This window comes from Plecotus auritus, assembly GCF_963455305.1.
Source record: "Plecotus auritus genome assembly, chromosome: 2".
Lineage (NCBI taxonomy): Eukaryota > Metazoa > Chordata > Mammalia > Chiroptera > Vespertilionidae > Plecotus > Plecotus auritus.
In genome coordinates this window covers 24,028,190-24,045,669 of record NC_137771.1, presented here as the reverse complement: position 1 = coordinate 24,045,669, position 17,480 = coordinate 24,028,190, and the positions used below count along the sequence as shown (strand labels likewise).

The following is a 17,480-nucleotide window of genomic DNA, read 5'->3' as shown; positions in this document are numbered from 1 at the left end:
CCCCCAGACAGCTGTCCCTGGCTTACCCAGGCTGGGTTAGGTACTGCTTCTCTGTGTTATCCTAGACATGTCTCTCCTTACACTCATCTCATTCAATCTGTTAATATGTCCATTTTCCTAACAGTGATACATCTGCTGATAACCCAAGCAATAAACTCTTGACCTATACCCGTGGTTGGCAAACTGCGGCTCGCGAGCCACATGCGGCTCTTTGGCCCCTTGAGTGTGGCTCTTCCACAAAATACCACGGCCTGAGTGAGTCTATTTTGAAGAAGTAGCGTTAGAAGAAGTTTAAAAAATTTGGCTCGCCGAAACCGGTTTGGCTCAGTGGATAGAGCGTCGGCCTGCAGACTGAAAGGTCCCAGGTTCGATTCCGGTCAAGGGCATGTACCTTGGTTGCGGGCACATCCCCAGTGGGAGGTGTGCAGGAGGCAGCTGATCGATGTTTCTCTCTCATCGATGTTTCTAGCTCTCTATCCCTCTCCCTTCCTCTCTGTAAAATATCAATAAAATATATTTAAAAAAAAAAACTGAAAAAAAAAAATTTGGCTCTCAAAAAAAATTTCAATCGTTGTACTGTTGATATTTGGCTCTGTTGACTAATGAGTCTGCTGACCACTGACCTATAGCAAAGGTAACCAGGTCATTTACATTACAAAGAGGCAACAAAAACCTACCCTTAAAACTAACAGGATAAAACTGTTCTATACAGATGAAATTATTACTCAGTCAGCCTGTTACCAAATTTGTGATAATGTTGGTCTATATTTTACTTAATTGATAAACAGTAAAAATATAGCACTTTCAAAAACTCATTCAAGCCAAAACCGGTTTGGCTCAGTGGATAGAGCGTCAGCCTGCGGACTGAAAGGTCCCAGGTTCGATTCCGGTCAAGGGCATGTAACTTGGTTGCGGGCACATCCCCAGTAGGAGGTGTGCAAGAGGCAGCTGATCGATGTTTCTCTCTCATCGATGTTTCTGACTATCTATCCCTCTTCCTTCCTCTCTGTAAAAAACCAATAAAATATATTTTAAAAAAAAAAAACTCATTCAAAATATTTTAGCATATTTATTTTCTTTTGCATGTATTCTTGCAGCTTATTAGTAGAATTCATCCTAGGTTACAGCATCCAAAACCTCTTTCCCTATTTCTAACTGCAGAGGCACAGGGACTCACATCAGTTTGAGGGAAATCCTGATGACAGTTATAGGACTGAGCACTGCTTACTCTACAACTCACTGAATTAAGGAACTATTCCAATTCACCCATCCTTAAAATTCTAACCAAACACACACAAATCTTCCATTTTAGTATCCCATCATGTTTCTTTCTTATTAACTTCTTCTTGGACATTGGCAAGAACTTTATCATCCCAACAAGTCTTCAATTTCCCATTGTCCCAATGGGTAGAGATACAAATGAGGCTCTGGCCCTTAGTTAATTCTGTAAAAGGAGACACATGAAGCCCTGAGTCATCCCTGCCACCACAGTGTTTATGCACCACCACCCCAACTTGTCCTGCCTGTGTCATTTGGACAGTCATAAGTATACTTCTCGGCCTCTATCTGCTGTTAACAGGGGAAATGCACGTGTGGTATACATATACTATTTTCTGATTATCTGAAACTGTTCCAAAATTAGGCATTTGTTTAAAAAGAAAAAAAGGCAAATGATTTTGAGTGGTGTTCTCTGGCTCTTGATGATTCGAAAGGTATTTTTGATACTGCTCAGTTGTTTATTGGAGACGTTAATACAGTTTGAGGTGACAGAAGAATTAGCCTCTATGTAGAGTCTGTGTGGAACAACAGGCAAGAATTTTTTCAAAGTTGAGAGCCCTAGCCGGGTTTGCTCAGTGGATAGAGCATCAGCCTGTGGACTGAAAGGTCCCGGGTTTGGTCAAGGGCATATGCCCGGAGTTGTGGGCTCGATCCCCAGTAAGGACTGTGCAGAAGGCAGATTCTCACTACTGATCTCTCTCTCTCTCCCTTCCTCTCTGAAATCAATAATATACATATATCTTAAAAAAAAATTGAGAAAACACTAATTCAATACAACCTGAACTTAAATCTGCTAAAATGTGTCAGAAATGATGGTGGTAAAAATGTGTGGAGAGGGCTTAGTTAGACAAATTTACAAATCTTGTTAAAATGCACAGTATTTAAAGCATATGATTATTCTGTACTATTTCTGTCAGCAGGTACTCTGCAAAAAAAATTTTAAGCTATCCTATATTGAGCCAGTTTTGTCAAGAGTGACTCATTCACTCTCAATTCAATTTTGTAGACTTTACCACCATCAGTCAATAGGTGAATCCTAAGCTGCTCTACCAAAGAGCATTTCGATTGGCTCAACAGCAGTAAAACTTTATTGTGATTCTTTTTTAGCTCTGGGCTGAATCTGAAATTTTTCTGAACAAAAAGAACAGCCCTTAAACACTATTATTGAATATTGAATGGCTATGGAAATTAGCTTAAGCTGCAGATTTGATGTCTGTAAATTCATTCAATTGAAAATTACGAAGCAAGCCCTAGCTGGTTTGGCTCAGTGGACAGAGCATGTCAACCTGAGGACTGAAGGGTCCCAGGTTCAATTCCAGTCAAGGGTACATGCCCGGGTTGCAGGCTCAATCCCCTGTGTGAAACGTGCACAAGGCAGCCAATCAATGACTCTCTATCACTGATGTTTCTATCTCTCTCTCCCTCTCCCTTCCTCTCTGCAATCAATTTTTAAAAAATATATTTAAAAAAAAGAAAATTACAAGGCAAAATAGCACTTCTTTGGAAAATACATATTGCAGAAAATAAATTTCAAAACTGTTTAAACACCCTTGTTTAAATCACAAGTAATGTCATTACTTTATTCACTCCCGTGCTATCAAATGTTAAAACAAGCAATGAGATCTCCATTCCCACACAAATTTGAAGCAAACATATTTTTAGCTCAAACTACAGTTCCAGAATATTTCCAACTTCAATGCAAGTATAAAGGAAATCTCTGTATTTCAAAATCCATCTAACTGTGCAACTTCTAATCTTCAATTGGAAATGACCAGCATGCAGTACGACAAGCTAAAAGGCAAATATCAAGAATCTAACAGAATTCTATAAATGCCTTCCAAGTGATGAATATACTATACTAAAATCATACTCAAAAAATCATATGCTCATGAATTAATATTAGTTTTTGGCAGTGCCTCTCTTTGTAAGAAGACATTTTCAAAGATGATACGTAAACTGTTGGTACAGACTTCAGCATTCACCTGAGTACAGTCAAACCTCTCAAACGTCTCCCATCTTGAACAATTCAAGTCTAGACCAAGTTGTTCACGGAAAGAATGTCTCTGTCGTCAAACAAAACTTCAGTTCTCGACCTAACAACCCTTTCATGCTGATACAATGAAACCTTGGTTCTCGAACTTAATTCACTCTGGAAGGCTGTTCAAGAAGCAATTTGTTCAAAAACTGAGTCATTTTTTCCCCATTAGAGATAATGTAAAATGAATTAATCCATTGCAGACTCCCAAATGATTCCTTTCTCAATTGCCTAGATCCTTGTTTCCTGAGTATTTTCACACCCTTAGCAACATCAGCACTCTTGACATCCTCTTCATTAAAGTTTTTAAATCGTGCTAATCGTCACCCTAGCTGGCTTGGCACAGTGGATACATCAGCCCATGGACTTAAGGGTTCCAGGTTCAATTCCAGGCCCAGGGCGGGCCCGTGTGGAAGGAAAGCAATCAATGTGCCTCTCTCAGATCGATGTTTCTCTCTATATATCTCTCCCCCTCCCTTCTACTCTCTCTAATAATCAATTTAAAAAATATCCTCAGGTGAGGATTAACAACAAAAAATAAAAATACTTTAAAGAAATAAATAAAAATTGTGCTAATCATCAATTGCACCATGACATACTTGGTAACCAGATCAGACAAAAACTTTGCAATTATTTTTTTTAATGTTTTTATTGATTTAAGAGAGAGAGGAAGGAGAGAAACATCTATTGGAGAGAGAAACATCAATTAGCTGCCTCCTGCATGCTCCCTATTGGGGAAGCCTGCAACCCAGGCATATACCCAGACAGGGAATCTTTGGTGCATGGGAGGAAACTCAAGCCACACCAGCCAGTGCTGCAATTATTTCTTTAAGCTCTATCATTGTTCTCACAACTTTCCTTTTCACTTTGCTGCTATCACTAACCTTCTTAGGACCCATGGTGACTTACTATACATATTTAATAATACTATGCAGCAAAAACAAAAAACATGAAAATAAACACAGCACAATTTCCTGAGATGTTAACAAGAGGTTTTATCAGTAAACTAACTCATACTGGAGCATTCTCTCCTTTGTTGCCTGACAGACACATGACTGATCATACAGGTATCAACATGAAAGGGTTATCGGGTCTCGAACCAAAGTTTTGTTCAATAACCAAGACATTTTTCTGTGAACAACTTGATAAAGAATTGAATTGTTCAAGATGGGAAAGGTGCCCTAACCGGTTTGGCTCAGTGGATAGAGTGCTGGCCTGCGGACTGAGGGGTCCCAGGTTTGATTCTGGTCAAGGGCATGTGCCTTGGTTGCGGGCACATCCCCGGTGGGGGGGGTGCAGGAGGCAGCTGATCGGTGTTTCTCTCTCATGAATGTTTCTAACTCTCTATCCCTCGCCCTTCCTCTCTGTAAAAAATCAATTAAAAATATATTTAAAAAAAAAAAAAGATGGGAAAGGTTTGAGAACCCAGGTTTGACTGTACTTAATTAAATCTCACTATCTCTGTTTCCTCATATGTAAAACTGGTTCCTACTACACAGGATTGCTATGAAAATTGAATAAATTAACATGTATGTAATGTTCTTGAAACTGAGCTTAGCATGTTAAGTACTTCATAAACATTATATTATCATTCAGGCCAATGTCAAAGTGACAGTTAAAAGACAAAGACTTCACCCAGAGAGAGAAACCAAGATGGCGACATAGGTAAACACCTAAACTGCTGCCTCGCACAACAATATCAAAATTCCAACTAAAAAAAAAAAACGGACACCATCCAGAACCACAGGAAAGCTGGCTGAGTGGAAATTCTACAAGTAGAAGGAAAGAGGAAAGCACATTGAGACTCAGAGGAGCTGTAAAAGGCTGAGGTACAGAGGCGCACACGCGGAGAGGACGGGTGGCTGAATGCGTGGCTGGCTTTCCCAAGCGGGAAGGAGACAGAAGCTCCCGACTGCACTGAACTCCAGTCTCGGGCGAGACTCAGGGAACCCACACTCATTCGGGGGGAATCTGGACTGTCAGGAAAAGAGAAAGCACACTGAGACTCAGGGGAGCTGCGGAAGGCAGAGGTCCGGTGGCTCGCGCGCGCAGAGAGGACTGATTGCTGAGTGCACGGGCGGCTGAGTGCGTGGCTGACTTTCTAAAGTTGGGAGGGAAACGGAAGCTCCTGACTGCGCTGAACTCCAGTGCCAGGAGAGTTTCTGGGAACCCAGACTCATTCAAGGAGAAACTGGACTGTCTGGCAGCAGGCAAAACTCGAGGGTGGCTTTCTCTCACAGGTGCTTGCAGCAATTACCGAGGGACACCGAGACCAAGGGGCCTCATAGGGCAGGGCTGACAGGAAGCCAAGGCTGTCTGCTCTGCCCTGAGACTCCGCCCCATCTAAGCTGAGCACAGAGGTTTTTGCAATTTTGCAAATCTTGTCTCATAAGGGTGTCTCCAACACAGAAGTTCTCCTAGCACAGACGCAGCTGATCCTCACAGCCAATTGGCCTGGAGGTCAATTCCTCCCAGTGATACCAACAACAATCAAGGCTTAACTACAAGGCTGTGTACACACTCCACAAAGGGGTGCACCAAGAGTGTCCACCTCAGGTAACTGGGGAGGCTGAGCCACTGTGCCCCATAGGACACCTACCACACAAAGCTACTCCACCAACTCAAGGAAGCAATGAAAATGCGGAGACAAAGAAACAGATCACAAATGAAAGAAATGGAGGAAAGCAAACGACTGGATATAGAGTTCAAAACCACGGTTTTAAGGTTTTTCAAGAATTTCCTAGTAAAGGCCGATAAATTTAGCGAGACCCTTGAGGATAAAAAAGGACCATCTAGAACAGGGGTGGGCCAACTTTTTGACTCGAGGGCCACAATGGGTTCTTAAACTGGACCAGAGGGCCGGAACAAAAGCATGGATGGCGTGTTTGTGTGAACTAATATAAATTCAAAGTAAAGGAGCGGAGGGGAGAGCAAGAGAACCCTCCACTCTTTCGGCTCCGCGGGCCAGATAGAACAGCCAAACGGGCCGGATCCGGCCCGCAGGCCGTAGTTTGCCCATGGCTGATCTAGAAAGTAAACATACACTGACTGAAATAAAAAATATTATACAGAGAACTAACAGCAGACTAGAGGACCGCAAGAACCAAGTCAAAGATTTGAAATACAAAGAAGCAAAAAACACTGAACCGGAAAAGCAAAAAAAAAAGAATCCAAAAATTTGAAGATAGAATAAGGAGCCTCTGGGACAACCTCAGGCGTACCAACATCCGAATTATGGGGGTGCCACAAGAAGAAGAGAGAGCAAGATACTGAAAACCTATTTGAAGAAATAATGACCAAAAACTTCCCCCACCTGGTGAAAGAAATAGACTTATAAGTCCAGGAAGAGCATAGAACCCCAAACAAAAAAAATCCAAAGAGGACCACACCAAGACACATCATAATTAAAATGCCAAGAGTGGCCCAGCCCGCATGGCTCCGTGGTTGAGCAACGACCTGGGAACCAGGAGGTCACAGGTTCAATTCCCCGTCAGGGTACACACCCCAGTTGTGGGCTCCATCCCCAGTGGGGGGCGTGCAGGAGGCAGCTGACCCATGATTCTCTCATCACTGATATCTATCTCTCTCTCTCTCTCTCCCTCCCTCCGTCCCCCTTTCCCTTCCTCTCAGAAATCAATAAAAATATTTTAAAAAATGCCAAGAGCAAAAGACAGAGAGAGAATATTAAAAGCAGCAAGAGAAAAACAGTTAGTTACCTACAAGGGAGCACCCATACGATTGTCAGCTGATTTCTCAACAGAAACTATGCAGGCCTGGAGGGAACCAAGATGGCGGCATAGGTAAACACCTAAACTGCTGCCTCTCACAACAATTTCAAAACTACAACTAAAAGACAAAACATCTATCACCCAGAACCACGGGAAAGCTGGCTGAGTGGAAGTTCTACAACTAGAAGGAAAGAGAAAAGAGCATTGAGACGTGCACAAGCGCTGAAAAGCTGAGGTACGGAGGCGCGCGAATCTGGCCAGCAGCAGGCGACTGGGTGTGCTGCTTTTTTCAACCCAAAGGGAGACAAGCACCCGATTACTCTGAACTCCAGTTTCTGGGGAGACGCTGGGGACCCAAACTCCTATGGGGAGAAGCTGGACTGTCTTCCATTGGGTCGGAAAGTGAGGGTGGCTTTCTTGCAGAGGTGCGCACAGCAATCATTATTTACTGCGCGGGACGCGGGGACTTGGAAACGCGGAGTCGCAGATATGGCTGACTGGCAGCCATCACTGTTTGCCACACCCTAACCTAGTGACTCCCTGAGACCCCACCCCGCACAATCTACAAACTCACCCAAGCTCCACACTGCGCCTTTTGCATATAAATAACCTGCCCTATCGCAGCTTAACCTAACAAACTGCAGCTCTGGTCAGACAGCTCCAAAACCTCCAAACCCCAAGCAAAGAGGAGAAAACTGTAGTTCTCGCTGTAGCGCCTGCTGGGTGGCCTCAGAAAGTAGCTGACCTGCACCCCACTGGAGATCCAAAAGCTAGCGTATCTAGTGGTCAGTGTGAGACGACATCAGATTTTAACTCCTCACATCCATAAGTGACACATTCAAGAGGCAGACTCAGTGAGCACCAAAGCCCCACTGAAGCAAGTCCTGCCCCATAAGCATGTCTCCAGCACAACAGTTCTTCCATAATAGACACAGCGGGTCCTCACAGCCAATTGGCCTGGAGGTCAATTCCTCCCAGTGTACCAACAGCAATCAAGGCTTAACTACACCAAGACTTTGCACTCACCCCACAAAGGGGTGCACCAAGAGTGTCCACCTCAGGTGATAGGCTGAACCACGGGTCACCTACCACAGACAACCACTCTATCAACACAGGGAAGCAACAAAATGCGGAGACAAAGAAACATGTCATGAATGAAAGAAATGGAGGAAAGCAAACTACTGGACAGAGTTCAAAACCACATTTATAAGATTACTCAAGAATCTTCTAAAAACCGCCGAGAAACTTGATGAGACCTCCGAGGAACTTAGTGAGACCTTCAAGGACTTTAATGAGAATGCCAAAAAAATGGAAAAGGACCGTTCTTCCATAATAGACACAGCGGGTCCTCACAGCCAATTGGCCTGGAGGTCAATTCCTCCCAGTGTACCAACAGCAATCAAGGCTTAACTACACCAAGACTTTGCACTCACCCCACAAAGGGGTGCACCAAGAGTGTCCACCTCAGGTGATAGGCTGAACCACTGGTCACCTACCACAGACAACCACTCTATCAACACAGGGAAGCAACAAAATGCGGAGACAAAGAAACATGTCATGAATGAAAGAAATGGAGGAAAGCAAACTACTGGACAGAGTTCAAAACCACATTTATAAGATTACTCAAGAATCTTCTAAAAACCGCCGAGAAACTTGATGAGACCTCCGAGGAACTTAGTGAGACCTTCAAGGACTTTAATGAGAATGCCAAAAAAATGGAAAAGGACCAGTCAGAAATTAAGCATACACTGTCTGAAATAAAAAAATACAGAAAATCAACTGTAGATCAAAGAAGCCCAAGAATCAAACCAAAGATCTGAAATATGAGGAAACAAAAAACACCCAACCAGAAAAACAAAAAGAAAAAAAAAATCCAAAAATATGAAGATAGTGTAAGGAGCCTCTGGGACAACTTTAAGCGTACCAACATCCGAATTTTTGGGATGCCAGAAGAAGAGAGAGAGCAAAATATTGAAAACCTATTAGAAGAAATAATGACAGAAAACTTTCCCGACCTGGTGAAAGAAATAGACTTACAAGTCCAGGAAGCACAGAGAACCCCAAACAAGAGGAATCAAAAGAGGACCACACCAAGACACATCATAATTAAAATGCCAAGGGCAAAAGACAAAGAATATTAAAAGCAGCAAGAGAAAAACAGTTAGTTACCTACAAGGGGGTACCCATACGACTGTCAGCTGATTTTCAACAGAAACTATGCAGGCCAGACGGGAGTGGCAAGAAATATTCAAAGTGATGAACAGCAAGAACCTACAACCAAGATTACTCTACCCAGCAAAGCTATCATTCAGAATTGAAGGTCAGATAAAGAGCTTCACAGATAAGAAAAAGCTAAAGGAGTTCATCACTGCCAAACCAGTATTACATGAAATGCTGAAAGGTATTCTTTAACTAGAGGAAGAAGAAGAAGGTAAAGATAAAAATTAAGAACAACAAATACATGTCTATCAACAAGTGAATCTAAAAATCAAGTGAATAAAAAATCTGATGAACAGAATAAACTGGTGAATATAATAGAATCAGGGGCATAGAAAGGGAGTGGACTGACAATTCTCGGGGGGGAAAGGGGTGTGGGGGGTGCAGGAATAGACTGGACAAAAATCGTACACCTATGGATGAGGACAGTGGGGGGAGGTAAGGGCAGAGGGTGGGGTGGGAACTGGGTGGAGGGGAGCTATGGGGGGAAAAAAGAGGAACAATTGTAATAATCTGAACAATAAAGACTTATTAAATTAAAAAAAATAAATAAAGACTTCACCCAGCTGGCATGGCTCAGTGCTTGAGCATCGACCTATGAACCAGGAGGTCACGGGTCGATTCCCAGTCAAGGCACATGCCCGCGTTTCGGGCTCCATCCCCAGTGGGGGACTTGCAGGAGGAAGCAGTGATTCTCTCTCATCATTGATGTTTCTCTTTCTCCCTTTCCCTTCCACTCTGAAATCAATTTAAAAAAAAAAAGACAAAGACTTCAACCAGCTGGTACAGGTAGTCAGTCATATGGTCATTTAAACAATTACCTTCTTTCTCTTAACAATTAAGAATTTGGTTTTATGGCAGAATCAGAATATATGATGCTTATTACATCTTCAAAACCTCTTCAGCAATATACTCTGGTAATAAACACAAACCTATACTTGACTGCAGGCTGAATGAGTCTGCCTCCTAAAAGATACCATTATTCTGTGCCACAGGTTCTCAGTTTACATGAGAAGGATCAACATGCCATCTGTGCATATGACAATTTCTACTTAGACCAGTGGTCGGCAAACTCATTAGTCAACAGAGCCAAATATCAACAATACAACAATTGAAATTTCTTTTGGGAGCCGAAAACCGACTTCTGCACATGGGCAACGAAGTCTCTCTCTCTTTTTTTTTTTTTTTTAATATATTTTATTGATTTCTTACAGAGAGGAAGGGAGAGGGATAGAGAGTCAGACACATCGATGAGAGAGAAACATCGATCAGCCGCCCCCTGCACACCTCCCACTGGGGATGTGCCCGCAACCAAGGTACATGCCCCTGACCGGAATCGAACCCGAGACCCTTCAGTCTGCAGGCCGACGCTCCATCCACTGAGCCAAACCGGTTTCGGCATGGGCCACGAAGTTTCAATGGCACTGTACGTGCGCGCCCGCACGTGGTATTTTGTGGAAGAGCCACATTCAAGGGGCCAAAGAGCTGCATGTGGCTCGCGAGCTGCAGTTTGCCGACCACTGACTTATTAGACTGATGATTTTTAAAATCATGCTCTCACACAATGCAGAGACACTCAGGACCAAATAACAATTCATTTGAGTCCTTCTAGTCATCCACCAGAGGATAAGACTATCTTATCTGAAACTGTAACAGCTATCTTCCCAGAATTTATCATCTATTTAATCACATTAGGAACTTTTATAAGCTACCACCATTTCCATACAACTTAAGCCTCTACTGCCTAGAAAACTATTGGTCCTACAATATTACTATGCTAATATTGGTAGTAATTACCAGATCAAATTCCTTTTTGTATTCCCAGCGTCTAGATACATGTTCGTTGAATGACAAATAAATGAATTATAGTTTCTTTTTGCTATCATAAAGTATACCTAACAGAAAATTTACCAGTTTAAACATATTTTTAACCCTCACTTGAGGACATGCTTAAAGGAGACGGGAGAGAGGGAGAGAAACATCAATTGGATGCCTCCCATGTGCCCCAACTGGGGACTGAACCTGAAACTTAGGTATATGCCCTGACCAGGAAACCTTTTGGCGCCTGGGATAATGCTTCAACCAACTGAGCCACACTGGCCAGGGCCATTTTAGCCATTCTTAAGTACATAGTTTAGTTCAGTGGCATTAAGTATATTCACACTTGCACAACCATCACCATCATCCATCTCCAGAATACTTTCATATTCCCAAACTGAAACTAGACACCCATTAAACAGTTATCGCCCACAACCACCATTCTACTGTGTCTCTATGTGACTACTCTAGTACCTCATATTAGTCATATCATACAATATTTGTCCTTTTATGTCTAGCTTATGTCACCTAGCATAATAATGTCAAGACTCATCTATGTTGTTGCATATGTAGTTTTAAAAAAGGAAAAAAAAATATACACAGCAAATACTTCAAACTGTACAAGAGCATATAACAAAGGGATCTCTTTCTTCCCTCCCTATCCCCAATTTCTAGTCCCCGTCGCTGGTTTTAATGTTTTATTTTAGAACACAGTTTATTTTGGAACAGTTACCAACCACTGGTTGCCCCTTAATATTCAGTTGGCCTGTAAGGACTGGCTATTCTCTCTTCTAAAAATACTAACATCAAAACCTGAAACAATATACATAGATTTTTAAACATTTTATAATTATTTCACTAAGTTAACATTCATTGAGTGCACTCTGAAAAATGTCTTTGTAAAGCAGTATGTTGAGGCAAGAAAGATTACAGGCTCTGGAGTCACAGAAAAACGAATTTAAAACATTTTGACTCTTGCCCTGGCCAGTGTGGCTCAGTTGGTTGAGTATTATCCCTGCACCCAAAGATTACCAGTGATTCCTAGTCAGGCATATGCCCAAATTGTGGGCTCATTCCCCAGTAGGGAGCATTCAGGAGGCAGCCAATGGATGTTTCTCTCTCCCTCTCCCTTCCTCTCTTTAAAATCAGTTTTTAAAGACATATTAAAAAACAAAACACATTTGTACTCTTTTAAGCCTGTTTCTCAATCTATAAAAAAGGAGTAACACTATCTCACAAGCTGTTGCAATGATTAAATGAGAACAACATCAAAATTTGAATACAGTTCCTAATAATATAGCAAGCACTAAAATAATAACTAATTGTTAATTTCCTTCACTGGGCACTGTTGAAAGCACAAAGATGAATCAGAAAACCTTCCAGGTACTTACAATGCAACAGAGGAGTTTATCTCTGCTCAGTAATATTCTGCTGAGAACCTGGTTAACACAACTTCTAGTCTACACTTATAACTTGTATGAATCTACTTCTAATCTCACTGAAATAGTTATCTGTAAAATAGAATTGTGACTTGAAGTGCTAGAAGAATAAAGAGAAAGTTCATTATCTTCAGATCATATATAGGGTGTATAACTTTGAGGGGTATACAATTGGCTTTAATCCAAGATCCAGAGCCCTGTGATTAAGAGACCATGATTCCACCCAATCTAGATGCAAACACATTGAACCAGGAGAACCAAGTTTTGAACAAATATGACTAGAATTATAGTCATAGAGAATTAAGAACTGGAAGCATTCCTAGGGATATTTCACACAAACCTAGTTTTGCAGGAGAAAAACAGCCCCCCAAAAAGGAAGGGGGGCCCTAGCCAGTTTGGCTCAGTGTGACAGAGCGTCAGCCTGCGGACTGAAGGGTCCCGGGTTTGATTCCGATCAAGGGCACATGCCTGGGTTGCAGGCTCCATCCCCAGTGGGAAACATGCAGGAGGCAGCCAGTCAGTGATTCTCTCTCATCATTGATGTTTCTCTCTCTCTCCCTCTCCCTTCCTCTCTGAAATCAATAAAATATTTTTTTTAAAAAAAAAAAAGGAGAGAGCTCCTGGCTGGGTAGCTCAGTTGGTTAGAGCAGTGGTCGGCAAACTCATTAGTCAACAGAGCGGCAAACCACGGCTCCGCAGTTTGCTGACTGCAGGGTTAGAGCATCATGCCTAAACACCAAGGTTGGATCCCTAGTCAGGGCACATACAAGAAGCAACCAATGAATGCATAAATAAGTGGAACAGGGGGGCAGATGGGGAGGATGGGGAAAAAGAATAAGTGTAACAACAAATCGATGTTTCTTTTCCCTTCCACTCTCTCTAAAAAATCAGTAAGTTTGATAAATAAAATAAACATTTAAACAAAAAAAGGAAGGAATTTGCCCAACAAGGCACTGACTCTGTATCCCAGTTCTTTCACATCATCATGCAACCTTTCACCTGTTAAAGAACCTTAAGCTACAAACTCCATCCAGTCAACTCCGATTTGACTTTTCTTGCCAGTTACGATCTAAGGAAAATGTTTTTAATGTCTCATGAAATCAGTGATAAACATTCCTAAATAATCTATTATTTGGCTAAAATGTGCTCTACTGCAAGCTACAGGGAATGCTAAATAAGAATAAATCTGCCCTGGCCCAGTGGCTCAGTTGGTTGGAGTATCCTCTTGTACACCAAAATAGTGGTGGGTTCGTTCTGGGTCAGGGCACATATCCAGGTTTCGGGTTCCATCCTCCAGTTGGGGTGCATGTGGGAGGCAATGATTGATGTTTCTCTCTCTCTTCCTTCCTCTCTAAAATACATTTTTAGAAAGAAATCTGTGAATACAATATGCTTTTTTTATTTATTTGAGAGAGGAATAGAGAAACATCAATGAGAGGAACATCAATTGGCTGCCTCCTGCACGCCCGCTACTGGGGATTCAGCTGCCACCTGGGCATATGCCCTGACCAGGAATCAAACCAGAGGCCTCTTGGTTCATGGGTTGATGGTCAAACACTGAGCAAGATGGCTGGGATAAAATAAAGTTTTAAAAATTGGGCTGTAGCCCTAGCTGGTTTGGCTCAGTGGATAGAGCGTCAGCCTGCGAAATGAAGGGTCCCAGGCTTGATTCCGGTCAAGGGCACAAGTCTAGGTTGCAGGCTTGCTCCCCAGTAGGGGATGTGCAAGAGGCAGCCAATCAATGATTCTCTCTCATCATTGATGTTTCTCTCTCTTTCCCTCTCCCTTCCTCTCTGAAATCAATAAAGATATTTTCTTAAAAAAAAAAAGACTGTAGCCCCACCCGTGTGGCTCAGTGGTTGAGTGTCCACCTATGAACCAGGAGGTGATAGGTATGATTCCTCCTCAGGACACATGCCCAGGTTTCAGGCTGAATACCCAGTGTGGGATGTGCAGGAGGCAGCCAATCAATGATTCCCTCTCATCACTGATGTTTCTCTCTCTCTCTCTCTCTCCCTCCCTGAAATCAATAGAAATATATTTTTAAAAATTGGACTGTAGTCTCCAAAACTGAAGAGCTTTCACTCTTGTAAAAGGTTTAAGAAAAAAAAAAAAAGATGGAATTGTACTGGACATAAAGGTTTTTTGTTAGTTTCTCATAGGAACTCCAACTCACCTTTTGTACAAAATACAAGCAAGCCTAAATAGCTGCCGAAAAATGTTTCTGATATTGCTACAGTGTGTACACTAGGTCATGAAACACATTTCCCAGTGAAGAACAAACTAAGCCCAATTTGCTCCACAAGTTGTTCAAGGCAGCAGCCGTTTTTGAATCTTTATAAGGTAGGTAACAGGACAGACTACTACAGACAGTATTTTTACTACAGACAGTATTTTCACAAAGAGAGGACCACCTGAAAGGGAAGGAAAATGATGGTGTGATACATGCCTTTCCACTCTGGACCCACAATCTAGAAATCATAAATGATGGTGACAATAATAATAGTGTTTAATACATATTAGGTAATGAGCTAAGCGGTTTTCAATTTAATCTATTTAACCTTCATAATAATCCTAGAAAGTGGCCACCGTTACTCACAGCTATTTTGCAGATAAGGAAACTGGGGCACTTGGAAGTGAAGCCCCCTGACCTAAAATCAAAAGCTTAGCAGGGCCAAATTTTGATTGCAGGCACGCTGAATCTAAGATATTTCTGTTAATGCTGCCACAGAAGCTTCACTGGCTCTCTCCCGCCAGGCTTTCCACACTCTCAAGAGGCTTTTCTTTCTATCCAATTAACCACCTCCCCGTAAACACTGTACTACCACTGATGGCTTCCAACTTCGGGGCGCCAGCGCTACTCGCCAGCTTCTGCCGCCATCCTTCTCCCCTAAGATTCACAAAGGCAAATGGAACAGCTGATAAAAGTTGGTTAGATGCTAAGGAAGGCAAAAAAAAAAAAAAATTGCCTCATGTAAGCAGAACACACGCAGATTATCACTGGAATGCAAGTCAAGTCGGCCTCACCTCCAGCTCGAGAGATTGAAATAAACGTGGGCGTACAAATGTTCCCGAGGCAGATAAATTTGGACCATGCCTCCTCTGGCCACGCGGCAAAAAGGACGGAAGAGGTACTAACATTTACTGAGTGCCAGCCACATGCGCCCTAGGGGAAGACAGAACCAGGCCAATGGAGACTATGGGGGGAGGGGGGGAGAGAAGGGCACTCAAGAGTTCCGGGAAAAGAAATCCAAATAATCTGGTTCATGCGACTGGGGGGGGGGGGGGGGGGGCCGCTCCCAGACAGCTTTCAAGGAGGAGAAAGAAAGGTAAAAGCTGCTCCGGAGAAAAGGCAGCCCTGAGCGTCGGGAACTAGGCCGGAGCGCAGGGGAGCCCAGTAGGGCGGGGAGGGGGAGGAGCCGAAGGACGCGGGCCCGCTCGGAGGCCAGGGGGTAGGCGCGGGGGAGCGGCTCCGAGCCAGGCGAGCCTGGGGACCCTGACCCAGCCACCGGAGTGAAAATATAAAAGATTAAATGACTGGAACCGGTCAGACGGCCCTACATCCCACCCGGGACCCTCACTCACCTGGGCCCACCGCAGCGATCGCAGCTGCAGCCTCGCAACGGCACAACCGGCCCAAACCTCGCCCCCGCCCGACAACGCGCCCGCGTCCCCGCTCTCCGACGGCGGCAGCGGCAGCGTCGCCTCGCTCCCTCCTGGGAAATGTAGTCGTAGACCCGCCTTTCCTCGCCCACTTGACGGTGCGCTGAACTACGTTTCCCACAAGGCAGATCAAGCGTTGGGCCCGCCGTTTGCGTCACGCGCCAGGTCGTCGTCGGTCACGTGGGTTGCCCCGTTCCATCCCCTCCCCCCGCCTGGGTGGCCTGGGGAAGAAGGGCGGAGGTGGACGGAAGGGGCGGAGGTGTTGCTGACGATACAGCCCGCACCATTTTGGAACCAGCTTGGAGGGAGGGCCGGACCCCACCCACCCGCGGCCTGCTTTCGCTGTTGAAAGTCTCAGAGCTGAGAATCCGGTCTCCTAGCTTTCATTCTATACCGGCTCCTTATCGCTTTGTGACCTTGAGCAAATAGTCTGCCTGCTCTGAGCCTCAGTTCCCTCCCCATGAAACGAAACTCGTAATTTCGACCCCACAGACTTGTTGTGAGGCTCTCACAAAGTAAGGCACGTGAGAGCGTCTAGTACCCTGAAAGCGCGATTCAAAATGGAGTTGTTTTTATTATGATAGTGACCTTCCGAGATCCAGGAGCTGGGATGGGCTTCATCTCCCGCCACCGCGCCCTCCCCCCATCCCCGCCTTCAATAACAATGGGAGCCCTGAAAGAGGTTTCCCGATAAAGTGGGGTCCTGTGAAGCTTCTCAAAATGGGTGCCAGAAGTTTCCCGGGGAGTGTAGCCTTGGAATCTACATTATAAAAAGACTTCTCCGGAAATAACAGGGTTTTGCACAGGCTGATTTGCGCTGGAGTTCCTGTCCTAGTGAACTCGAACTGTTAAAGACTGAGCTCAGATGTCACCTCTTCTGTGAAGCCTTAGAAGTTTACGAGCTCCTTCCCCTCTCTATACTCCTTCCTCCAGTACCTTTGCACTGCTCTGGTGTGGTGGTGCTTTTAGGGGTCCTGTATTATTCTACAGTATCGCCTGTGTTTGTCTTACCCACCAGATATGAGCTCTTTGAGAGCAGAGATCAGTTTTGATAGATTTCTGCATCCCCAAGGCAGAGTAAACAAAGTAAATATAAATAAATATTGAAGGAAACTACTGTTCTTTTGGGGGGAAAGCTCACCAGTCTCAACTCAAGTCTCAGACCCTGCCACATCCTCTCTTGCCCATCTGGCCTCAGCAACATTCCTTCCACACTGCTTACTCTTCCTTCTTTGAGCACTTCCTGTGGACTGCTTTCTGTGTGGTGCTTCTTGAAAGGTTCTGACTGAATTTAATTTTAAA

The 17,480-nt window shown here is 43.7% G+C and overlaps 1 protein-coding gene across 1 annotated transcript in view; it reads right to left on the bottom strand.

Annotated features, from left to right (window-relative positions):
- The window catches only part of THRAP3 (thyroid hormone receptor associated protein 3), a 62,184-nt gene extending 45,961 nt beyond the window's left edge, over nt 1-16,223 (bottom strand). Inside the window, exon 1 of the mRNA XM_080658362.1 lies at nt 16,101-16,223. The gene's annotated coding sequence lies outside the window, so the exon portion shown is untranslated. The remainder of the gene's footprint in view (nt 1-16,100) is intronic.
- Between the last annotated feature and the right edge of the window lie 1,257 nt (nt 16,224-17,480).